This window comes from Mobula hypostoma, chromosome 15, assembly GCF_963921235.1.
Source record: "Mobula hypostoma chromosome 15, sMobHyp1.1, whole genome shotgun sequence".
Classification (NCBI taxonomy): domain Eukaryota; kingdom Metazoa; phylum Chordata; class Chondrichthyes; order Myliobatiformes; family Myliobatidae; genus Mobula; species Mobula hypostoma.
In genome coordinates, this window is record NC_086111.1 from 31,256,599 (window position 1) to 31,283,516 (window position 26,918).

Genomic DNA, 26,918 nt, shown 5'->3' on the forward strand with positions numbered 1-26,918 from the left:
TGGGCTACACCCTCAGGAATCAGTCCTATGATTTCAAAGTTAGGCACCTGACTTTACTTACTTAAAATGCATCAGTTGACATATCCCTAATGAATTAGATACTAATAGGTCTTCATATTATGCAGTAATTGAATCTAAATTACAACTGCAGGAACATTCAATATACCGTGCTTGGCTTTCAGCAAATGCAAGCAGGAAATGCAGCTCTATATGCATCATTGTGGGCTGAAGGGCCTGTACTATGCTGTAACTATGATGGCCTGCTGTTGTCCTGCAGTGGACATAATTAGCTATGTGAGTTCTTTTGCACTGAAGTACATTTATTTACATCTGGTACAATTAGAGTTTCACATGCTGATCTGAGAAGCACCATGTCTGGTGTCTGAGACAGCAGGTGAAATGGACACCACTGTCATGTACTCTGTAAGGTACAGGTATATGGTGAGGCACTGACAACCCAACTTGCATTACAGCCTGTGCCGACTTCCGGCCTTCCGGGGTGGTCTCATTAAAGAGAGGTATAAGAAAGATGTTGCAGCACCTTTCAAGACTTCATTGTGCCCCAAGGAAACTCACAGCCAAAAGAGCACTTCAGTCACTTCGACCTGTTGAAAATGCTTTTGTCTAATGCTAAACAGCAAAGCCCCACAAGCAATTTTGCTCCATTGTTTTTGGATGAGATTGAAATGCAAAGCTGGTATGGAGAATTTCCTGCTCCATTTCAAATGGTCTGCCTGCTATATGAATGTGGAGCAATTTTATTTTAATGACTCAACTAGCATATTGCAGATGTTTCAGTCTAGATAAGCGAATCTGACTCATTCCACTATCATTAGCATGTAATGGGCAATGGCCACTGGTTATCCCACAAATAACCTGCTGGGCGAACTTAGCGGGTCAATAAGAATCTGTGAGTGGGGGCAGGGAGGAATTGTTGGTGTTTTGGGTTATAACCCTGCATCAGCACTGCAGGTACATTGACAGTTCCTTTCCCACCCTCAGATCGTGTTCAACCCACTGAGTTCCTCCAGCATATTGTGTGTAATCCAAATTGCAGTTTCTGCTGTGTCTTGCTTGGTTACTGATGGATTTTGGAAGGTGGAAGGAGGTCGTACCTTTTCTGCTAGAGTTGTCACTTCACAACTCAGTGCATTCATGCCCTTGTACATAAATGCAATGGTTGGAATGGTTGGCTGGAAAGGAGTTAAGTTAAATGAATCAGAATTGCAATTTATGTCCCATTCATGCACTCCACTCTGCCATCAATGATTAACCCATTGGAGGTTCCGTTGCTTGGAAACAGTTGAATAGGAATTCTTGTACAATCCAAGACTGGGTCTCTATTCAGTTTACATAGGCTGAGACTTTAATTAATATGCATCATTTTTTCCTCTGGATTAAACACATTTTCTGATTGTACAACTGTTGATAGAAGGTGCAGAAAAGAAAGATAATCATGACTCAATCAGTGCAATCTCACTTCTGAAGAAGTCTCTTACGACTGGGGCTAAACAGAAAGCAACGATGTGAGTCTGCAGTAATGACAAGTGTTTTCAGGCACCAGGAACCAGCTTATTTTTTAACCTCCTGCAGTAAGTGTTGTCATATTGGAAGATGGAAATTCCACCCGGCAGCATCCATCTTAGAAACTGTTTATAGCATCAACTTAGAGATGTGCCACAAATTCACTCTTGAGGTATGTACTGTGCTGGATGACTGTACTGGTGAGAGTATTAGCATGTCTGCCCTCACTGCCTACCAAAAGAGCAAAGACCTATCAAATAATGATGTTAATTAGAAGAGACCATTCCAGTTACTGCCATTTTTAATCTCATACGACAAAATACATGTTAAGCAGTTGGGAGAACTCTCCCAACATTATCTAAAGGGATCTTGCCTCTCCCTGTGATAAGTTACTGGTTGATTCTTCAGACTGTTGCTACTATGTTACAAGTACAGTATTTGATGTTTTCTATGGAATTTTTCCAGGTTCTGAAGCATGTTCTGCCTGTTAACGTTTCTGCACAAGCTGGCTGCTGGTTCTGAAATGGAAGTTCTTAGTACCACACCCTGGATTATGGCTGATTCCACAAGGGTTGCTGTATCCAGGGCTCCCAGATATTTCTTAGCATCACAAAGTGAACCAAATTCAAAGTCAAAGTTAATGTATTATCAAAGTATACTACCCTCAGATTCATTTTCTTGTGGGCATTCACTGTAGATACAAAGAAACACAACAGAATAAACGAAAAGCTACACATAAAGATGGACAACCAATGAGCAAAAAATGACAAGCTGTGCAAATACAAAAATAAAAATGAATCATAATAAAATTAATAAGTAATTTGTAATTAATAATAATAAACAAGTTCATAATATTGTCTGAAGACTGCCTCCTGTGAGGGCGAGATCACTGGAGGACGTTGAAATAGATCATTCACTCAGCAATTCTGGTAGAATATGATTGTATACGCTTCAGCCTTGTCTTTAGCACTCACATGCTAATCACGGAGGATGGGAATGTACTGGGAACCTCATCCTCTCATTAAACTGGTTAATTTTCTAGCACCATTCAGTTGAGTATTTATCTGATTGTTGATTCGAGAGTTATTTAACTCTCTGTTTCACTGTGTCTGGACCTCATTTTTAGGTATCCCTATCCCTGATACTAATCCCAGCATGTTGTTTGGTACATCTCACTAAACCAAGGCTGTTCCATGAATGTAATGCTAGAGCGAGGAATGTGCTGTACTGAGCCTTGAGAGTATATTGTGTATTGTCAGCACCTCATGGATCTAGAGTTATTAGGTCTGAATCTATCTCATTTAATATGATTTTGCCTCTGCACATGACGGAGGGGTGTGTCCTTGAGATGAAGAAGGGACTTCATCTCCAAATGAACTCTACCAATGCACTCATGGATGGAAGTGACAAGTGGATTGATGAGAATGAGATCAGGTGGCGATCTATCTCCTTGGTGCTGCAGTCCTTTCAGGAAAAGAATACCCACAATGCTGTTGGACAGGAAGTTCCAGAATTCAGACACAACCGTGATCAAGGAACAGTAATATACAGTGGATTCTGGTTAATTGGTTCGTCGGTGAATTGGAATATCCGCTTATTTAGGATAACCCCTAAAGAACAAAAACTAATCAGGAAAATAGCCGTGATTCTCTTTGTTTATTTGGGACACTATGCCACTTAATTGGGACAGGAAACTGTCGCTGAACAGTTTTTAAATAGTGCCAGTCATGTGCACTTGCGTGGCTGTTAGGTACAACACTGTGCTTTGAGTTAACAGTTTTTAAATATTGTTAGTTGCATGACAACTATTGGCAGAATTTCATATGGTGACAAGGTGTACAAGAGCAAAATGTATCAGCCGGTTGAGAGGTAGCGTAAGACCATAAGACCTAGGAGCAGAAGTAGGCCATTTGGCCCATCGAGTCTGTTCCGCCATTCAATCATGGCTGATCCTTTTTTTTCACCTCCTCAACCCCAGTTCCAGGCCTTCTCCCCGTAACCTTTGATGCCTTGTCCAATCAAGAACCTATCAATCTCTGCCTTAAATACACCCAAATGACCTGGCCTCCACAGCTGCATGTGGCAACAAATTCACCACCCTTTGGCTAAAGAAATTTCTCCACATCTCTGTTTTGAAAGGGTGCCCCTGTACCCTGAGGCTGTGCCCTCTTGTCCTAGACTCTCCCACCATGGGAAACATCATTTCTACATCTACTCTGTCTGGGCCTTTCAACATTTGAAAAGTTTCAATGAGATCCCCTCTCATCCTTCTGAATTCCAGTGAGTACAGACCCAGAGCCATCAAATGTTCCTTTCATTCCTAGAATCATCCTTGTGAACCTCCTCTGGACCCTCTCCAATGCCAGCACATCTTTTCTACGATGAGGGGGCCCAAAACTGTTCACAATACTCAAGGTGAGGCCTCACCATTGCCTTACAAAAACTCAGCATCACATCTTCGCTCTTGTATTCTAGACCTCTTGAAATGAATGCTAACATGGCATTTGCCTTCCTCACCACCGACTAAACCTGCAAGTTAACCTTTAGGGTGTTCTGCACAAGGGCTCCCAAGTCCCTTTGCATCTCAGATTTTTGGATTTTCTCCCTGCTTAGAAAATAGTCCACACATTTATTTCTATTTCTCCCAATCTGTCTAAGTCCTTCTTCATCCCACCTGTTTCCTCAGCACTACCTGCCCCTCCACTAATCTTTGTATCATCTGCAAACTTGGCAACAAAGCCATCTATTCCATCATCTAAATCATTTATAGACAGTATAAGAAGAAGTGGTCCCAACACTGACTCCGGCGGAACACCACTAGTCACTGGTAGCCAACCAGAAAAGGATCCTTTTATTCCCACTCACTGCCTCCTACCAATCAGCCAATGCTCTAACCATGTTAGTAACTCTGTACCAGCAACCTTGCATTCATTATCAGTATGACCAAAGACCTGTTTGTGCACTTCAGAAAGGGTAAGAGGAGGGAAAACAACCAGTCCTCATGGAGGAATCAGAAGTGGAAAAGGTAAGCACTTACAAGTACTTGAGCATCAACGTCATTGAGGATCTATCCTGTGCCCAACATATCAATGTAGTTACAAAGAAGGCACAGCCATAGCTATATTTCATTAGGAGTTTGAGGGGTTCTGGTATGTCACCAAAGACACTTGCAAATTTCTACAGATGTATGGTGGAGACCATTCTAACTGTCTGCATCACTGTCTGGTATGGTGGAGGCCAATATACAGGATCGAAATAAGCTGCAGAAAGTTCTGAACTCAGTCAGCTCCAACATGAGCGCGAGCCTCCCCAGAATCCAGGACATCTTCAAGGAGCAATGTCTCAAAAAGGCGACATCAATCGTTAAGGACCCTCTTCACCCAGGGCATGTTCTCTTTTCATTGCTATCATCAGGGAGGAGGTACAGGAGCCTGAAGGCACACACTCAGTGATTCAGGAAGAGCTTCTTCCCCTCTGATTTCTAAATGGACATTGAACCCATGAAGACTACCTCACTACTTTTTATTTCTGTTTTGGTTTACACTACTTATTTTAACCTAACTATTTATTAGACATATATATAGTTACTGTATTTCAGATTTTTTCTCTATATTTATTTATCATATATTTCGTTGTACTACTGCCAAAAAGTTAACAAATTTCATGACATATACAAGTGGTATTAAACCTGACTCTGATTCTGATAATAAGAAATAGGAGCAGGAGTTGGCCATCTGGCCCATCGAGCCTGCTCTGCCGTTCAATAAGATCATGGCTAATCTGGCCATGGGCTCATCTCCATCTACCTGCCTTTTCCCTGTAGTCCTTAATTCCCCTAAGATGCAAAAATCTATCCAACCTTGTCTTAAGTGTATACACTGAGGTTGCCTCCACTGCATCATCAGGCAGAGCATTCCAGAGATTCACCACTTTCTGGGAAAAGCAGTTCCTCCTCATTTCTGTCCTAGATCTACTCCCCTGAATTTTGAGGCTATATCCCTTAGTTCTAGTCTCATCTATCAGTGGAAACAACTTTCCTGCCTCTAACTTATTCATCCCTTTCATAATTTTATATGTTTCTAAAAGATCTCCTCTCATTCTTTCGAATTCCAGCGAGTATAGTCCGAGGTTATCCAATTTCTCCTCATAGTCTAACCCCCTCATCTCTGGAATCAACCCGGTGAAACTCCTCTGCACCACCTCCAAAGCCAGTAAATCCTTCCTCAGGTAAGGAGACCAGAACTGCATGCAGTACTCCAGGTGCAGCATAACCTCCCTGCTCTTAAATTCAATCCCTCTAGCAATGAAGGCCAATATTTCATTTACCTTCTTGATAGCCTGCTGCACTTGCAAACAAACCTTCTGATTCATGCACAAGCACTCCCAAGTCCCTCTGCACAGCAGACATGCTGCAATTTTTTACCATTTAAATAATAATATGATCTTCCATTTTCCCTTCCAAAGTGGATGACCTCGCATTTACCAACATTGTTCTCCATTTGCCAGACCCTTACCACACACTTAACCTAACTATATCTCTCTGCAGATTCTCTGTATCTTTCGCACAATTTGCTTTTCCACTCAATTTAATGTCATCAGCAAACTTAGATACACTGTACTCAGTCCCCTCTTCCAGATCGTTAATGTATATCATGAACAGTTGCGGACTCAGAACCGACTCCTGCTGCACTCCACTTACTACTGATTGCCAACCAGAGTAACACCCATGTATCCCAGCTCTCTGCTTTCTATTAGTTAACCAATCCTCTATCCATGCTAATACATCACCCCCAACTCTATGCATCCTTATCTTATGGATAAGTCTTTTATTCAGCACTTATTGAATGCCTTTTGGAAATCCAAGTAAGTAACGTCCATCTGTTTCCTTCTATCCACTGCACTTGTTATATCTTCAACAAACTGCAGTAAGTTTGTCAAACAGGACCTGCTTTTGCTGAATCCATGCTGCATTTGCCTGGTGGATCCATTTCTTTCCAGATGCCTATTTCTTCTTTAAGCGTCAAGCATTTTCCCAACTACAGATGTTAAACTAACTGGATTATAGTTACCTGCCTTTTGCCTACATTCTTTTTATTTTGAACAGTTGCGTGACATTTGCTATCTTTCAATCCGCTGGGACCTGCTCAGAGTCCAGAGAATTTTGGTAAATTATCACCAAATCCTCTACTATAACTTCTGCCATTTCTTTTAGTACCCTGGGATGCATTCCATCAGAACCAGGGGACTTAACTATCTTCAGGCCCACAAGTTTGCTCAGCACTACCTCTTTAGTGATCTCTATTGTATTGAGGATCCATAACATCTCTCTTTGGCATGTTAGACATGTCCTCCATGGTGAAGACTGACACAGAATAGTCATTTAAAGACTCAGCCATTTCGAACATTACCCAATATCAATACCCCCTTCTCATCGTTCAAGGAACCTTCATTCACTTTAGCCACCCTTTTCAACTTCATATAATTATAAAAACTTTTTCTATCCATTTTTATATTTTGTGCTAGTTTATTTTTATAAACTACCTTTACTTTCTTTATTGCTCGCTTCATTCTGATATAAAACCCGATTCTGAATCTTATGAATACACCCTTTTATAGTAGTGTAGTAGTATTGGTAGTGTTCTAATTTGTTCTGTGTTTTATTTAAATATATAATTTGTTACTCAGTTTGTCTTTTTTATACCATTTTAGGTATTCCTATGAAACTTCAGCTGATTGGGGCAGCACTTAATTGGACCTAAATGTACTGGTCCCAATGTGTCCCAATTAACTGCAATCTACCCTATTCACTTTCGACATGGCATTGACCCAGTATGGCAGTCCTGTCCTTTAGGAGTTGACCCACATGGCCAGCACTGTTTCCTAGCCATATGTTAATACTCCAATATTGTACCAGAGAAGTCAGCTCTGCATTATGTACTAATTGACATTACAGTTTAGTGTTACTTGGTCCTCAGCTCAGCAAGTAAATAAAGCACATGATTAAAAGTTATTTTATACAGGATGTTTGCAAGAAAGTAAATGCGACAGATTTTACTCCCCATAAAAGCCATGCACGACATGAATGAATTCCCATCCCACAATCATTAAACATTTCCCGCAGAGGTTGCTCATTAAGAAATAGCATTGGCATCATTAAAACAAAGAGCTTTTGCAGTGTCTGTAGTTGGTTCCCCTTTCATCTTGCATTATTCTAATAGTGCTTGTAATACTGGCTTTAAAATAAATCAAATGGCTGGGTGCAGAAATTGACACCCATAATAAATATGATACTCACTAATGAAATAAGTACCAGAAAACTGCAGAGTTTTATTTCACTGCTTCAGCCATTCCTGAGTCAGAAAGTCATGTGGCCAATTCCCAATCCAGACACTTGATCACTTTGTCCAGATTCCAAAGTGAGAGAACGCAGTATTGCTTCATACTCTACCCTTTAGATGAGACAATAAGTCAGTGCCGGGGCTGCTGTCACAGATTTACGGATACATTTCAAGGAGAAACAGTGATTTGTCCTGAATTTTTCACACAATTAAACACCAGCAAATGATCATTATCAACTTACTTTTATGTGTGAGCATGCTCTGCGGCTTTCTATTACCTCCCAACAGTGAGTACATTGAAACACGGCTGCATTCTCTACTCCTTATACACTCATGACCTAATGGCATAATCCCCCCCTCCCCTTCCTGTCTTCTCCTATCATTTTGGATCTACCTCCCCCTCCCACTTTCAAATCTTTTAATAGCTCTTCTTTCAGTTAGTCCTGAGGAAGGGTCTCGGCCCGAGACGTCAACTGTACCTCTTCCTAGAGATGCTGCCTGGCCTGCTGCGTTCACCAGCAACCCTTATGTGTGTTGCTTGAAATTCCAGCATCTGCAGATTTCCTCGTATCTGCCCTAATTCCATTTACGTTTGCAGTTGTACCACCAAAGTAGGCCATATCTCATATAAAAATGAGTATAGGAAGGAGATAAAGAACCAGTGACATGGTAATATGACAGCAACTTTCTCTCTATATCAGCAAAGCAAAAGAGCTGGATCATTGACTTCAGGAAGCAAAGCGGTGCACATGTTCCTGTTTATATCAACAGTATTGAGGCTGAGAGGATTGAGAGTTTCAGATTCCTAGGAGTCACCATCACCAAAAGCCTGTCCCAGTCCAGCTATATTGCTACCACAATCAAGAAAGTTCACAGCACCTCTATGTACTTCCTCAGGAGGTGAAAGAAATTTGGCAATATGGTTCCCTTTGAACCTTATCTATTTTGATTGGTGTACTATAGAAAGTATCCTATTTGGATGCTTCATGGTATGGAAACTGCTCCGCCTATGACTGCAAAAAATTCCAGAGAGTTGTGGATGCAGCTTATCACGGAAGCCAACCTCCCTTCCATGGACTCTGTCTACACTTCTTGCTGCTTCAGTAAAGCAATCAACGAAATCAAAGATCCTACCCACTGCAGACATTCTCTATTCTTTCCCTCCTCCCACTGGGCAGAAGATGCAAAAGCCCGCAACCATGTAGAACGAAAGTCAAGGACAACTTTTATCCTATTGTTATAAGACTATAGAACATGCTATGTTCATACCATACATGGTATGACGAGATGGACTTTTGATTTCACAATCTACGTCATTATGATTTTACAACTTATAAACTACCTTCAGTGTACTTTCTCTATAAATGTGAGACTTTAATCTGCATACTGTTATTGCCTTGTCTTGTGCCACCTCAATGCACTGTTTCAATAAGTTCATCTGCAGGTATGTTTTGCAAGATAACTTTTTCCCCTCTGCCTCACTATATGTGACAATATGAACCAATTTACCAATTTATATATTTTCAGAGATGGAGACCAGTTTAGAGGATCCTCTGGCTGCCATTTCAGATGAGAGCTTTCCAACGCTACTCATCTTTCCTGAACATTGTTTGTAATTTCATCACCTGAGTTTTAAAATCCAATCCGGCTGTCAATTTCATGGGTCCCAACAGTGATGAGCATCTCCAGGTGGTGGGCAGAGACTCGACAACTACCACATCTTGTTGAAATAGGTAAAGTCTTGTAAGTTGAATGTTCCTTCAACTTTGTCAAAAGTGATCAAGACCTATGATGTTATTTGTCATTAGCATAGGTTACATTTTTCATGAATATCAGTCATTATGATGAAAGCAAAATGGAGGACTATGTGGCAGGGTAGGGTTAGATTGATATTGGAGTAGGTTAAAATATCAGAACAACATTGTGGACTGAAAGGACTGTACAGTTCCATGTTCTATTTTCTATGGTTCAGTTTAATTTAATTACCAAACATGTATACAAATCACCCATTTTCTTTAGAAGAAATGACTGACGAAGGATGGAAACAGCAAGTCAGAACACAATAGCAAAACACATAGTGATATCTGGTGGAGAAGAGAGTATGGAGTTTCGACTGATCTGACTGAAATTAAGATCCCAATCTGGAACCTTAGTGAAAATGGGATAGCGTGAGGATTGGGAAGATGATATAAGCTATGTCATAGGTGAGGAATACATTAGAAGATAAATTGCAGTTACTAATACTGAAAAATACTACTTAAAGGTCTTGTGGTTGTCAGTTGTACCATAAAAGTCCAGAGTACTAAATTGAGCTGCATTATGTTTTTTTAAAATTATATTTTTCTCCTCCATGTACAGTATGTTTGTTTTGATAAAGTGCTAGGGCTGGGATTGAGTGGGGTATGCTCCTTATGATACAACCTGAAACCTCTGCCTGACAATCCTCTACAGAAGTAACCCAGATACCACTAAATCATCTATTATTGCAAATGAAATATCTCTTCCACTAATCACCTTCCTTCATCTGTTTTCCAGTGAACAACTTGTTACATAATCATCTATCTGACTGGTCGGCTGGTGGCGCAGTGAGATCAGCGCCGGGCTTGAGAACAGAGGTTCCCGAGTTCGATCCAGTGACAGACCGCCCCCATGCGCACTCTCCATCCGCGCCGGGTTGATGTCGAGCTCACAACTCGGCCTTGTAAAATAATACTGTGAAATGTCTATGCGAGAAGTGGCGCCCCACACAGCTTTTTGAACTGCGCCTTGTAAGGCATGAAAATGCCCGAGGCTGGCCTCTCAGGTCTGAGTTGATGTGATCATCATCGATGGGTGATATAATACAGTCACTGGGCATGTTAGGTACACATTTTTGATTAGTACACAGAATCATAGGATCATCAACAAAAGGCAATAAAACATAGTCTAAGTTTCTGCTTAATAGGATTGAAAAAATCCCCATTTGCATTTCATTTTGGATGCTCCACCTCTCCTGTAGTCTCTTTGCAGCAGTTTAACCTCATGTTTTTGATACTGAGTATTTCAATTAAAACTCATACATTTGCAAGCAATTGAATTTTTTTCCAATTTTGAAATCTGTGTTTCCCACAATCTTTGGCTACTGTACCCTCTTCCTTCTGCTCATTGCATCTTGTCAGAACCTTACCCCATTTGTTGTCTCTGGCTCCCTCAAATGCGATTTTCTTTTGCCCGTCAAGATAAATCGAAGTCATCACTTTCGTATTAACCACCATCAATTGAGTGCTCTCAGTTGGCTGTGAGTTGGCGCAGATAAAGGAGAGGCTTGTGTTGAATTGCCCGAGCTTTTTGCAACTAAATAAGAGAAGTACCTTATTTAGAAAAAATCAATAACATTTGTTTCATTGTAGTTTGTGTGTAGTGTTAATTGGAACATGAAACCTAGGTTTTATAGTGCTGCAGATCTTGCTCTTACTTAGTAGGGATAGAATTAATCTAATTTTAACTCCAAAACTAATTATCCATAATAAAGATGCACCTCCCAAACCATCACACTGAGCAGAATTTAAAGAACAAATTAAATATTCTGTCAATTCTCTACTTGTGTCAAGGTCAATTCCTATTTATTTATCCATGCTTTGAGATTTTATTTCCCTAACAACCTAAGAAAGAGAACTCAGGGGCGTGGTTGGGAGTTGCAGAGGGTGAATCAGAATCGGGTTTATTATCACCGGCATATGTCGTGAAATTTGTTAACTTAGCAGCAGCAGTAGTTCAATGCAATACATAATATAGAAGAAGAAATCAATTAATCAATCAATCAATCAGTTACAGTATATGTATATTGAATAGATTAAAAATCTTGCAAAAACAGAAATAATATATATGAAAATTTGAGGTAGTGTTCAGGGGTTCAATGTCCATTTTGGAATTGGGTGGCAAGGGGGAAGAAGCTGTTCCTGAATCGCTGAGTGTGCGCCTTCAGAATTCTGTACCTTCTCCCTGATGGTAACAGTGAGAAAAGGGCATGCCCTGGGTGCTGGAGGTCCTTAATAATGGATGCTGCCTTTCTGAGACAACGCTCCTCGAAGGTGTCCTAGGTACTTAATAAGTTAATACCCAAGATGGAGCCGACATGCTGGTAGGAGAGATCTAGCCCTTTGTGCCTCATCCTCTATTCAATACAATCACGGCTGTTCTTTTGCCTCAGTGCCACTGGCGTTATAGTTGATTCCGTTAATAACCATTAACCAATCATTCAATGTCCTCAATATATATTAATGACTTGGATGAGGGAATTAAATGCAGCATCTCCAAATTTGCGGATGACACGAAGCTGGGCGGCAGTGTTAGCAGTGAGGAGGATGCTAAGAGGATGCAGGGTGACTTGGATAGGTTGGGTGAGTGGGCAAACTCATGGCAGATGCAATTTAATGTGGATAATGTGAAGTTATCCACTTTGGTGGCAAAAATAGGAAAACAGATTATTATCTGAATGGTGGCCGATTAGGAAAAGGGGAGGTGCAACGAGACCTGGGTGTCATTATACACCAGTCATTGAAAGTGGGCATGCAGGTACAGCAGGCGGTGAAAAAAGCGAATGGTATGCTGGCATTTATAGCGAGAGGATTCGAGTACAGGAGCAGGGAGGTACTACTGCAGTTGTACAAGGCCTTGGTGAGACCACACCTGGAGTATTGTGTGCAGTTTTGGTCCCCTAATCTGAGGAAAGACATCTTTGCCATAGAGGGAGTACAAAGAAGGTTCACCAGATTGATTCCTGAGATGGCAGGACTTTCATATGAAGAAAGATTGGATGAACTAGGCTTGTACTCGTTGGAATTTAGAAGATTGAGGGGGGATCTGATTGAAACGTATAAGATCCTAAAGGGATTGGACAGGCTAGATGCAGGAAGATTGTTCCCGATGTTGGGGAAGTCCAGAACGAGGGGTCACAGTTTGAGGATAGAGGGGAAGCCTTTTAGGACCGAGATTAGGAAAAACTTCTTCACACAGAGAGTCGTGAATCTGTGGAATTCTCTGCCACAGCAAACTGTTGAGGCCAGTTCATTGGCTATGTTTAAGAGGGAGTTAGATATGGCCCTTGTGGCTACAGGCATCAAGGGGCATGGAGGGAAGGCTGGGGCGGGGTTCTGAGTTGGATGATCAGCCATGATCATAATAAATGGCGGTGCAGGCTCGAAGGGCCGAATGGCCTACTCCTGCACCTATTTTCTATGTTTCTATGTTTCTATATACTCAGCAAGTAAATGCCCACAGCTTCTTCGGTCAAAGAATTCCAAAGACTCCCCTAACACTGAGTGAATATACTTCATCTCCTGAATGGCCAAGCCCCTTACTTTGAGCCCTTTTTCCAGTTTTGCAAAGTTGCTTCCATTTTCCTTGCCATCTTATGAGCTGTTACACTTTTTATATTATTATTTCTTGCAAGTTTATCTTTTTTTCCCTTCTTCCTCCTGTTTCCCATTGCTTGCATCAATATACAAAATGTTCATTTCTCAATCCTCTTGGCTCAGAGTCTCTTCCATATGCAGGCTCATTCATAATTATATTATGATTTCCAGAGACACTCAGCCTTGGCATAAAGACTACACACCTCATTTCTCAATTTCCTTATCTTCTGTAGAGTTACACAGTTTAGTTGCAGGCTATTGTCATCTACATTATCCAAGATATTTTTCCTTCCTTATTGCATGGAGACATTCTGTGTTGTTTTTCTTAAAGGTCTAACAAATACTGAGCAAGTTTTGTGGAGTCTTGATTAGAAAGATTGTATACTCCAAACCAAATCCCAAAGGAGGGATCTTACGTTGACTCCCATGTCCATTTCTACTACTGCAGTCTCATATGGATCCCTGCTGAGTTTCACAAGGAAGGCAAGAAGTTGCTTTGTAGCAAAGATAATAATTGCGATTCAAGTTTAAATTAAAAGGTGTGGCAATTGAATGTGATCCCATGCAAGAAATCATGAGTATAAATAGAATTAAGAATCCAATACAAAAAATAAACACACATACAAATATATTTTAATGGGTAAAACAAGTAGAAAGAGGAACAGCTATGGCAAACAACAAATTAGGGATGAAGTAGTTTTTTTTATACAAGAAGGCATTTTTTTGTATCAAAGATAATTCTAATTTAAGTTAGAAGTTAATGTGCTGATATGTTAATGATGCTATTCCCTGATCTTCATGCTGTTGAACTTCAGAAATCATTTGGTCAGAGCTTAGCTTGGTATGCCCACATTTAGTACCTTCATCCTCCATACCAATGTCTCCAACAAGCAGTGCCACTGCCACTCAAACCTATTAACAAACCCCCACTTTAGCTGAAGTGCCCCGATAGAGTCTGTGAATTTTGACCACAAGGCGGTCAGTTCTATTGTCAGCAATATAAAAGTCTGTGGAAACATCTTCCATACATGAAGGTAAGCTAGCCAATAATATCAAAGAGGATATCAAAAGTTTCTTCAGATGAATAAAGTGTAAAAGAGAGGCGAGTGTAGGTATTGGACTACTGGAAAATGATTGCTGGATAGGTAGTAATCAGAGACCAGGAAATGGTGGACAAACTGAATATGTATTTTACATCAGTTGTCACTGTGGAAGACACTAGAAGTATGCCAGAAGCTCAAGAGTGTCAGGGGGGAGAAGTGTGTGAAGTTGCCACTACTAGGGAGAAGGTTCTTGGGAAATTGAAAGTTCTGAAGGTAGATAAGTTACCTGAAAGAGATGGTATACACACCAGGATCCTGAAAGAGGTGGCTGAAGAGATTATGGAGGCATTAGTTATAATCTTTCAAGAATCAATCTATTCTGGCATGGTTCCGGAGGAGTAGAAAATTGCAAATGTCACTCCACTCTTCGAGAAGGTAGAAGGGCAGAAGAACAGAAATTAGTCTGGCCTCAGTGGTTGGGAATATGTGGGAGTCGATTGTTAAGAATGTGGTTTTGGGGTACTTGGAGCACATAATAAAATAGGCCTTAGTCAGCATGGTTTCCTTAAGGGAAATTCTTACCTGACAAGTATGTTGGAATTCTCTGAAGAAATAACAAGAAGAGTAGACAAAAAGAAAACTGTTGGATGTTGTGCACTTGGATTTTCAGAAGGCCTTTGACATGGCGCCACACATGAGGCTGTTTACAACTGTTTAACAGCCCATGGTGTTACAGGAAAGATACTAACATAGATAGAGCATTGGCTGATTGGTAGGTGGCAAAGAGTGGGCATAAAAGGAGCCTTTTCTGGTTGGCTGTCAGTGACTAGTGGAGCTCCACAGGGGTCTGTGTTGGGACCACTTATTTTATGTTATATGCCGATGATTTGGATGATGAAATTGATGGCTTTGTGGCCAAGCTTGCAGACGATGCCAAGATAGGTGGAGGGGCAGATAGTTTTGAGAAGTAGAGAGGCAACAGAAGTGTTTAGACAGATTAGAACAATGAACAAAGAAATGGCAGATGGAATACAGTGTCAGGAAGTGTATGGTCATACACTTCGGTAGAAGAAATAAAAGCATAGAATATTTCTGAAATGGAGAGAAAATTAAATAATCTGAGGCGCAACGGGAATCGGGAATCTTCGTGCAGGATTCCCTCATGGTTATTTTGCAGGTTGAGTCAGTGGCAAGGAAGGCAAATGCAACGTTAACATTCATTTTGAGAGGACTAGAATATAAAAGCAAGGATGGAACACTGAGCCGTTATAATCCTTTGGCGAGGCCTCACAACATATTGAGAGCAGTTTTGGGCCCCTTATCTAAGAAAATATGTTCTGACATTGGACGGGGTTCAAAGGAGATTCACGAAAATGATTCCAGGATTGAAAGGCTTGTCATATGAAGAACGTTTGATGGCTCTGGGCCTCTACTCACTGGAATTCAGATGGATGAGGGGCGACCGCGTTGAAACTTATTGAATGTTGAAAAGTCTTGATAAAGTGGATGTGGAAAGGAAGTTTTCTGTGGTGGGGTGTCTAAAAGCAGAGGACACAGCCTCAGAATAGAGGGGTGACCTTTTAGAACAGAGATGAGAAGGTATTTTGTGATCCAGAGGGTGGTGAATCTGTGGAATTTGTTGCCACACACGGCTGTGGAGGCCAAGTCATTCAGTATATTTAAAGCAGAGGCTGATAGATTCTTGATTAGTCAAGGCATGAAGGATTATATGGAGAAGGTGTGAGACTGGAGCTGAGAGGGAAAAAGGACATGATGAAATGGCAGAGTGGACTTGATAGGCCAAGTGGCCAAATTCTGCCCCAGTATCTTAGGGTTTCATGTATCTTCCCTATATAGATATTTTGATATTGGTTTTAAAGAATTATGACAAAAATCAAGGCTATTAATATATGCATGGATAAAATTGCATTATAGTTTCCATTAATGTTGAACAGAACTGTTTTTATTATGTTTCTCTTTAATTCTACCTCATGGAAAATAAAATGTTCAGTAATTTTTCTGATGTGTATTCTTTACAGCTTCTGGTGTGAATGAACTTTACTGTTCAACACTGATAGAAGTAGAAAGCAACTGGAAGCACAGACGATAATTATTTAATTTGGAGATACAGCATGGAACAGATCCTTCCGGCCCAGTGAGCTGCACCACCCAGCATCCCACCTATTTAACTCTAGCCTAATCACAGGACAATTTACAATGAGCAATTAAACTACTAACAGTACACCTTTGGAATATGGGAGGAAACTGGAGCACCTGGAGGAAAACTATACACTCTCAGGAAAGATATACAAGCTTCATACAGGCAACATCGGAATTGAGCTCCAAACTCCGATGATCCGAGCTGTGATGGCATCACGTTAACCACTGTGATACCATAGAGTCCCAACGTATGGTAGGTTGGTAGTAAGTATTTTAGGCAACACATAGAATTCAGAAATGTGTTAAATTTGTATGGCTACTGTTGGTTGCAGTATTTTACTGTGGCTTCGTGTGCTGGATTTGATGCATTCTCTGTAGGTCCGAAAGCAGCAGGAAATAATAAGCCACTAGTTTGCAACTTTTGTCAGAACAGATGAGAGAGCAGAGCATGATATTCCAAGTACTAGTGAAACCCTGGAATCAGACAGAAGTTCAGAAAATCAGTCACCATAAACCAATCGTTCTAATTATAAATATATCAAATTGTGACATGATCTGATAAACACTGATTATTTCATCTAATAAAAACATAGTTTGACATATTCACCATAGGTGTGCAGCCAACTGTGGGTACAGCGTAAAAATACTCAGCTTCCAGAAGTATTGAAATTCAGGAAGAAATGCATAAAAGAAGAAAAGACCTATAATTATATAATCACCTTTTATAACTTTAATATATCCCTATGCACCTCGCAGCCAAGAGACTATTTTTAGAGTTGGAAATAAGGAAATTTCTACTCAATGATATCCTACAAACAACAAATATTAATAGCCAGTTGATTTGTTTCAGATATGTTGGTTGAGGGATGAATATTGGCTGAGATATTAGGGACCTTTTAATTCACTGAAAGGAAATAAAGGGCTTTATTTTAACATCCCCTATGAAAAGTGAACATCCCCAACAGTATAGCACCCCTTTGTCAGTCCACTGAAGCGACAACCTAGTCAAATCTCAGGAATAGGATTCACTTTCTTCTCACCTTGATGGAATAAACAATTGTTCTCCCAAGAGTTGATGCTATTGGTTCAGTAGATAATGGTTCATGAATGCTCCGTTCACAGAGATAGTGTGCCTTTACAGTTATGGCTACCTTGTCCATCACCTGGCGATACACTCATTTTTAATGCAATACTTCTTTTTTGTTTGGAGCAAAGAGAAATTTCCCAGAAACTCCCTGATTCTTGAGACATAAATATGGGGAGTAATAAAGAGCAGAAGATAAGTTGATAGAGGATGAGAAGGAAACACGAGTATGGGAATGGCTCCACCTCTTACACCCTGCCTTAATTCAACACTTTAAAGGGAAAGAGAAAACTTGATGATGAAAGCCTCTTTGACATGGTCAACAAGGAGTAGTATTCAAAGTTCAAGTTCAAAATAAATTTATTATCAAAGTACATATACTACCTTGAAAATCATTTTCTTGTAGGTGTTTACAAGAAAATAAATAAATGCAATAGAATTTAAGAAAATAAACTATAAATAACAAAGATTGGCAAACCAATGTGCAAAAAAATCAGTTGTGCAAATAATTTTAAAAAAGTGAATAAGTAATACTGAGATCATGAGTTGTAGAGTTCTTGAAAGTGAATCTATGGGCTGTAGAGTCAGTTCAGCATTAAGTTGAGTGAAGTTATTCATGCTCATTTAGGAGCCTGATGGTTGTAGGATAATAACTGTTCTTGAACTGGTGATGTGGGACCTAAGGCTTCTGTATTTCTTTTCCAATGGTAGTAGCAAGAAGAGGGTGTTGCCTGGATGATGGGGGTCCTTGATGATGGATGTTGCTTTCTTGTGGTAACACCCCTTGTAAGTGTTCTCAATGATGGGGATGGTTTTCCTGCAATAAACTGGGCTGTATTCACAACATTTTGCAGAATTTTCTGTTTCTGGGCATTGGTATTGCCATACCAGGCTGTGATGCAACAAGGACTTCACCTCGTTCCCATGCTGTCGTTACTGCGTGTTCGGGAGTCTTCCGGCGGGGAGGCCTCAAAATCCCCAGCTTTGCCTGCTGTTGGCAACCGAGATTGAGGTTGAATCGTTCGGACAGAGATGGCGCTCAGTACTCGGTGTCGGAGAGCTGATTCGGAGGCTCGAAGTTTTCGGATGACTCAGAGACGGATTGTGGTCGGGCATGGCAAGGAGAGTTTTTCTTCCTTCTCCCGTCTGTGTGAGATGTGGGACATTTGAGAGACTTTGAACTTTTACTGTGCTCATGGACTTCTTCATCAAGTTATGGTATTGTTGCACTATTGTAACTATATGTTATAATTATGCGGTTTTGTCAGTTTTTTCAGTCTTGGTCTGTCCTGTGTTTTGTGATATCACACTGGAGGAACTATTGTATCATTTCTTAATGCATGCATTACTAAATAACAATAAAAGAGGACTGCGTGTCTTCATAATCTAATCTAAAAAAAATAATTAGACCACAATGGTGGACCTGGACAAGCTAAGTCCCATCCGCTAAACTTTCAAGAAAACCTTTTACGGATGGAAACACCACATCCCACAGCATTTTCATTTGCAAAGCCACCAGGTTTCTGTAAGCCTCAAGTGTCCCTTATTGTTACTTCTCTTTTTGGTCATCAGGAAGTAAATAAGCTCAAAGATCTTGTGTCAGGTCAGGCCTTGAACTGGGGATTCAAGACACATAAAAATCATGGGGAAGTTTTGGACAAAGGATCAGGAGGCAAAAGGAAAGTTAAGTTACTTTTTTGACAAAGGATTTTGCTTTAGCCCAATGAGTATATTTATTCAACCAACACACACAAAATGCTGGTGGAACGCAGCAGGCCAGGCATCATCTATTAGAAGAGGTACAGTTGACGTTTCGGGCCGCGACCCTTCGTCAGGACTAACTGAAAGAAGAGATAGTAAGAGATTTGAAAGTGGGAGGGGGAAGGGGAGATCCAAAATGATAGGAGAAGACAGGAGGGGGAGGGATGAGCTAAGAGCTAGAAGGTTGATTGGCAAAAGGGATACAAGGCTGGAGAAGGGAGAGGATCATGGGACGGGAAGCCTAGGGAGAAAGAAAGGGAGAAAGGAGTCCAGAAGAAGATGGGGAGCAGGCAAGGAGTTATAGTGAGAGGGACAGAGGGAGAGAAAAGAGGGGGAAAAGGTGAAAATAAATAAATAAATAAATAAATAAATAAATAAATAAATAAATAGATAGATAGATAGATAGATAGATAGATAGATAGATAGATAGATAAATAAGGGCTGGAGTAAGAAGGGGAGAAGGGGAATTAATGGAAGTTATAGAAGTCAATGTTCATGCCATCAGGTTGGAGGCTACCCAGACGGACTATAAGGTGTTGTTCCTCTAACCTGAGTGTGGCTTCATCTTGACAGTAGAGAAGGCAGTGGATAGACATATCAGAAAGGGAAAGAGAAGTGGAATTAGAATGTGTGGCCACTGGGATATCTTGCTTCCTCTGGCAGACAGAGAAAGGTAGACAGAGGTAGGTGTTCAGCGAAACGGTCTCCCAGTCTGCGTCGAGTCTCGCCAATATATAGAAGGCCGCATCGGGAGCACTGGACGCAGTATATCACCCCAGCCGACTCACAGGTGAAGTGTCGCCTCACCTGGAAGGACTGTCTGGGGCCCTGAATGGTGGTGATGGAGGAAGTGTAAGGGCATGTGTAGCACTTGTTCCACTTACAAGGATAAGGGCCGGGAGGGAGATCGGTGGGAAGGGATGGAGGGGGACGAATAGACAAGGGAGTCGAGTAGGGAGTGATCCCTGTGGAAAGCAGAAAGGGGGGGAGGGAAAGATGTGCTTAGTGGTGGGATCCCGTTGGAGGTGGCGGAAGTTACGGAGAATAATATGTTGGACCTGGAGGCTGGTGGGGTGGTAGGTGAGGACAAGGGGAACCCTATTCCTAGTGGGGTGGCGGGAGGATGGGGTGAGAGCAGATGTGTGTGAATGTTTATTTATTTGTGTTTTAAAAATCCAATTAATATTTTATTTTCAAAAAACAATTTTCAATTATCTAAATTATTTAATTCAATATAAATGATTTTTAAAATAATTTTGAATGTTGGAAGCATTCATAAATAATAAAATAACTGACTATTTATACAGTGACAGAGCTGGTACAGTGTTTTGCCAGCTGTGAAAGGCTATCTGGGGTATTAGAATTTGTTGTTTCCTTGGAATCGTTAAAAAGCAAACATCACAGGCAGAACTGCTGAAAATAAATCTCTTAATGAAAATGGTCAACTCAGCCTGCAGCAGTGGCAGCTACAACAATGAATCAAACATTATATTAAATGATTCATTAATTCTTAAAGTATGCTCACTCTCTTAAACACTGCAATTGCAAAACAAAATTTCAGGTGCTAGAGGCACACATCTAAAATAACATTTGCAAACACAGGGCAAATATTATCTTATCAATTGTTCATTTGAATCCATTTCATATGGGCAATACCAAATAATTAAAGGCTATGTGACCAAATGTATTATGATTTGAATAGAATTTTAACCCTGTTTTGGGGTGGGACTTGTACACACAACCTTCTGACCCAGAACAAGAGGCCTAATTACTACAAATGATTTAAAACCAATAGCAAATTGCTAAAAATGGGCACCAGAGATAAAACCCTTAATTACAATGCAAATTGAATAATTTGTAATGAAAATGAAGTTACATCTCAAAGGATGTGCCCCCATACTGGAGAAATGTCCCTCATTGGATGGTCGGGTGTGTGTGAGATAGTCCAAGGGTAATTTAGCCCTGAAGGGAAGCCAGAATTTATTGAAGTAAATTGAAAAATTCCTGAGAGAGTGAAGGTTTCATCAGAGCTCTAGGGTACAATAATGGTATAATCCATTCATTAACAAGGAGCATGCATATTTCAGGGGCTGGTTTAATTGGAGTGTCTTAGAAGGCAAATATGTATTTTCCCAATGTTCTTTCATATAATTTCTATAAGCACCTCCAGGTTGTAAGTATCATATTCAATTAATAAGCAAACAAAACAGTAAGATAAAAACTATCAGAAGAGACAGGTTCATATAGATACAGGTGGCACGGGATTCTATGAATGAGCTGCAGCTGATCTAGGACCCCGACAGGAATATCAAAATATCCCTAAACTAGTCCTACACACTGTTGGGGGCTGAGTAATGATCATTTGACATTTGCTATGCATTTGTGCCCTACATTAATTGATCCATCGCTCAATAGATTATAACACGGTTATTTCCTATTTATTCCCAGCATATTTATAAATAAATTTATATTTTTACTACAGAGAATCAGCATAATCTTTCTCCATAGAAAGCTTTGGACGTGCATATTTGATCATGGGATATTAGCAGAAATACTAGTCCCATGAGATTAACCATTCCATTGCCTAACTGATGGATGTGGACATTTCATTATTGTTCAGGCTACAACACCTGCTCACTGCTCCCAGTTGCCCTTATGAATTGTGAGACTTCTCCCACCCTACGAGTAAAGCACCATTGGATTCTTTGCTCAGCAATGGAAAATGACTGTATGACGGCTATACAAAAATGCATGTTTTGAAAAAATATTGTGAAGGAACTGGTTTCATGTACGATCAGACTACACATCTGGGATTATAAATACTTGACAGTATATAAATAGAATGGGTCTGACGGTAGGACATTTACATTTCCATGTAATTACAGGCTTTTTGTATCCTGAATGTCTCAAAAAGTGTTGTTACTCTTCACCGTTGCATGGTTAACTTTGGAATCTTTAAAGGTTTTCTCTTTAGTCTTCTACTCCTCACTTTTCTGCTGCTCTCTTATAAGAATATCCAAGCATATGGCATTTATACTCAGTGGCCATTTTATTACGTACAGGGGATAACTAATAAAGAGGCTACTTACTGTATTTCTGGATGTTCATGGTCTTCTGCTGCTGTAGCCTTTCTACTTCAGGGTTTTTGACGTGTTATGCATTCAAAGATGCTCTTCCGCCCACCACTATTGTAATGCATAGTTATTTGAGCTGCTGCTGCCTTCCTGTCAGCTTACACTAGTCTGCATTTATACATTGTGTTGCTGCCACATGATTGGCTGATTCGGATATTTGCATTAAGAAGAAGATGTATAAGAGTGGCTTCTGAGTGTACATATCCAAGCATATGTAACTTTACACTGAACCTGTCTGCCCCTTTTTGTTTGTTTTCATGCTGTCAACCTATTTATCTCATATTTAGAACTAGCTAATACTCCACTTCTTCCCATTAATTATTAAGATGACCAAAGCCAGCATTTTCAATCAAGCCATAAATTGTACCCCTCTGTCTGTCATTGTTGCGGTCTACAGTAAGTTGCTGTCAGCCTTTGTGGCATTGTAGTGGACCATGAATTGAGTTCTTTGCCCTGTATCCTTTCAAGCAGAAAGTCACTACTTCCAGTATGATAACATTGGTTATCTTAGCCCAACCTTCAGCTCTGTTGAATCACATCCAGAATTTTACCTTCTCCACACTTAAATATTCAAAACTTTTCTGGCAGTCCTCACATCTTCCGAATCCGTCAGCTGACATTTATCCAAACTCCTGCAGAACAGGCATGGGCAGCTGAATAGTCTGCTCCTGCTTCTCTTGTTCACGTTTGGGTTTTAAACTTTTTCTGTGCTCGTCATATCTTCTGTACCAAGTAATGCCCGATCCTGTGCTCCCAAGGCTCCTGGTCTCTTGATAGCTTCAATTTAAGATTGTCACACTTCTGTTCTATCCACTCTACCGTCCCATCAAACTCCCTGTTTAGCAACTCTGGGAAGTCCTGATGTCTTCAAAGTCTGGACCCTTTCTGTAGCATTGCCTGTACACCTCCAGACGTATGGATCCCATGCTCTGGATTCTCCTTTCTAAATCTATTTGCATCTTCTATTATCCTCTCTTTTGGTTCAGTGCCAATATTTGACTAATTATTTCTGAGAGGCATATTGGGATATTTTTCAACATTTATAGGGACAATCTAATTGAAATATATTTGATCGCTCTGTTGGTTTTGATGCAGATGAGTCAACTGCTTTTTTCTCTCCTGTTTTCTTTTGTCTTCTGTAAAGATTCAAAATCTGCAATTGTAAACATAGAATAAAAACTTCTTTTAATGCTATCATCTAAGTTACTGGACTGTATGTGCAGATAAGTGCACATGAACAGGCATGACACAGAATACAGAAATATGTTTCAGTATAACAGGCTTGATGCAGATTACTTAGATTGAGTTAAAACAGTAACAATAAGAGAAAAAATAAATGCCCAGTGTAGTATAGATGCAGCTACCGTAGAACATAGAACAGTACAGCAAAGGACAGGCCCTTTTGTCTCATGATGTTGTGCCAAACTAATTAAACTGCTAGCTAACAACTAACTAAACGAATCCCTTCTTCCCATGCAATGTCCATACTCTTTCACTTTCTGTATACCCATGCTGGCATGGTAGCACAGTGGTTAGCACAATGTTTTACAGTACAGGCGATCCAGATTCAATTCCCGCCGCTGTTTGTACATTCTCCCCGTGACCGCGTGGGTTTCCTCCAGGTGCTCCGGTTTCCTCCCACACCAGTCCAAAGACCGACGACTGGTAGAGGTAGGTTAATTACCTGGTTAATATTAATTAATTAGGTTAATTAGTCATTGTACATTGTCCCGTGATTAGGCTAGAATTAAATTGGGGGATTGCTGGTCAGGGTGACTTGAAGCACCTACTGAACAAAAAAAATAAGCCTATCTAAGAGCCTCTTAAACACCTCTGTCATATTTACCTCCACTCCACCCCTATCACTACATTCTAGGCACCCTGTTCTTTGTGTAAAAATACTTGCCCTGCCCCGCACATCTCCTTTGAACTTATTCACATTAAATGCATGCCCTCTAGTATTAAATGCTATGACTAATTAGAAGGTAAAAGCCGTCTACTACATCTATGCCTCTCATACTCTCATAAACTTCCCTCTGCGGAGCAAAGCTGCTGACTGTCAGATTCCAGGCTGCAGGGGTATGTGCTCAGGTTCACACTGAAGCTTGGTGCGGCCTCTGCGAGGGCTTGGTGGCGAATGACCACAGTAGAGGGTTCTTCCACCACTGGAGAGAGAGGGGCTGGGTTGTGTGAGGAATTATCGTAGTGGTGTGTCACCCAAGGCAGCCACATGAGTGCAAACAGTCCTATTGGCTTTAAGAAATGTAATAATGTAATAAAACAGTACTAAAAGCATAGAACATAAATGTAAGAATGTAAAGGTATTTCTGTAATTATATTTATTATGAATAAAATTTATTTTGATGTAAAAATAAACTTCTGTCAGGTCTCTCCGTAACTGCTGCTCCAAAGAAAACAACCGAAGCTTGATCAACTTCTCACAGCACATGAACACTAATCAAGGCAGCATCCTGATAAAGCTTTTCTGCACCCTTTCTGAAGACTCCACAACCTCCCTTGCACTGGGGCAACAGAACTGAATGCGGCCTAACCAAAGTTTTATAAAGAGCAGTTAAATCTTTAACTCTATTTAATTTATTGCATAAGGAAGGGGCACTTGGAACAAAATTTATTGCACATTCAAAACCAACACCTTAGCTTTCGAAATTATTCGTGTATATTTTGGAAAATGACATGAAGTTAAGGCAGGGTTGAATAATTAAATTACTTGACGTACATTGTATATTTTACAATCTTTGAGATGCAATATACCTCCATTATTAATTTTCTTTAAAGAAAAACGAGGTCAAATTTGAGAACTGTGATAGGTCTTTAGTTCGTTCATCTGATCATTCTGCTGCTTTGGACTTCTTGGTTACCATTATTAACATTTTACTGGGTAGATGTGTGAGGGTGAGGCAATAAAGTCAACAGATTAACTTTAAGATCTCTGGAACAATACATGAGCTCCTGTAATTTATTTTCCCAGTAGATTTTCTTAAAACTGATTGTAAACAACCATCTAACAATGCACAAAACAAGGCCAACTAATAAATTACCATCTGTCCCAAAGTGACTGGTAAGTAACAATTGGCACAGAATAGAAGGATCATGCTGAGATTCTGGAACATTAGCAAATATATAGCTGGTAATATTCTGAGGGCCATTGATGATTTTCATGCTTGCGGGATGTAGTGCAGAGTTTTACTGTACTTTGGATATTTCTGTATATTTCAAATTGCAAGCATAATCTGTTCAACGGACTTTAAATAAAACAGATGTGGTATGAAACTGCATATTTTTAATATTTTGAGAAGGTGATCTGCCACCCTCAGCAAAGCATCTGTCATCTGATTTAGAATGTGATACTGTATATAATAGATTAGCTGAGCTTGGCAATATTATCTTCAGGGGTGTGAAATATGCTCGAAACTTGGAAGGCAGGAACAGCTGTTACATTTTCTAAAGTAATGCAAGCTTCACAGGCTGCAGAATTAGTTTTGAAATCAGCTCCCAGTAGCTAACAGAGACCTTGAGAGAAGTTTTACTGTACACAACCTGTGCAGCAAAATCCTCAACAAATTATTTATCAATCACCTTCTCACTTTGCTCCATCATATTTGATTTTATATCCTAAATACTGTATGTATAAGTGTTGATAATTTGAGAGGTTTAATTTGATACATGCTTTATGGATGGTGATTCTAGGTCAATTTTATTTACTTCCTCTACAAACCTATCATTTCAGAAGAGATAAACTCTGCACTTCTTCTCTTTTACTGAAGCAATCTACATAGTGGATTAATCATGACCTATTTCAATGAAGTGAATATGTATTTATAAATGGCACATAAATCCGGACTGAAAATTTTAATCGAGATATGAAAGGCTTGTTAACACTTTAAATGATCACATTTTGGCCCTAAACTGCTGATTCACTCTATCCTTAAAATTGATCCTAAAACTAATTTTCTTTGATTCTGTGTTTCAATAACTATTGTAATATTATCTGATGAGATTTTGTGTCAAAATGTCTCTGATAACGTGCTTGTGACCTTGAGGGGTAATCATTTGCTAAGGTCACTATACGATTGTAAGATGCTGTAATTCTTCACTGGAAATGTAACGCTATTTTTTCAAGGATCAAGGATGAAGGATCAACGTTATTCTGCATATTCATTTACATGTACTGGGAAGTGTTTTGTTAGTGCTTTTCCCTTTGTACTACCTCAAAGTCATTATATTTCTGAATGGAATTGACTTTATTACTTACATCCTTCATGTACCTGAGGAGTAAAAATCTTTACATTATGTCTCCATCTAAATGTGCAATGTGCAATTTATAGTAATTTGTAATAAATAGTATGTACAAAAGGACAGTCACTATAACATGGAAATACAATTGTATCGGCATGAATTAATCAGTCTGATGGCCTGGTGGAAGAAGCTGTCCCAGAGCCTGTTGGTCCTGGCTTTTATGA

At 40.0% G+C, this 26,918-nt stretch overlaps 1 long non-coding RNA gene across 2 annotated transcripts; it reads left to right on the forward strand.

The window, feature by feature from the left end:
• Positions 1–1,445: 1,445 nt before the first annotated feature.
• Positions 1,446–16,766, forward strand: LOC134357074 (uncharacterized). 2 transcript variants are annotated; one of them, XR_010020492.1, is made up of 3 exons: positions 1,446–1,696; positions 9,390–9,605; positions 16,338–16,766. It is a non-coding gene; the product is annotated as an uncharacterized LOC134357074 (long non-coding RNA). The 2 variants fall into 2 exon arrangements; XR_010020491.1 differs by having other exon boundaries at positions 9,390–9,595.
• The last annotated feature ends 10,152 nt before the right edge of the window (positions 16,767–26,918 follow it).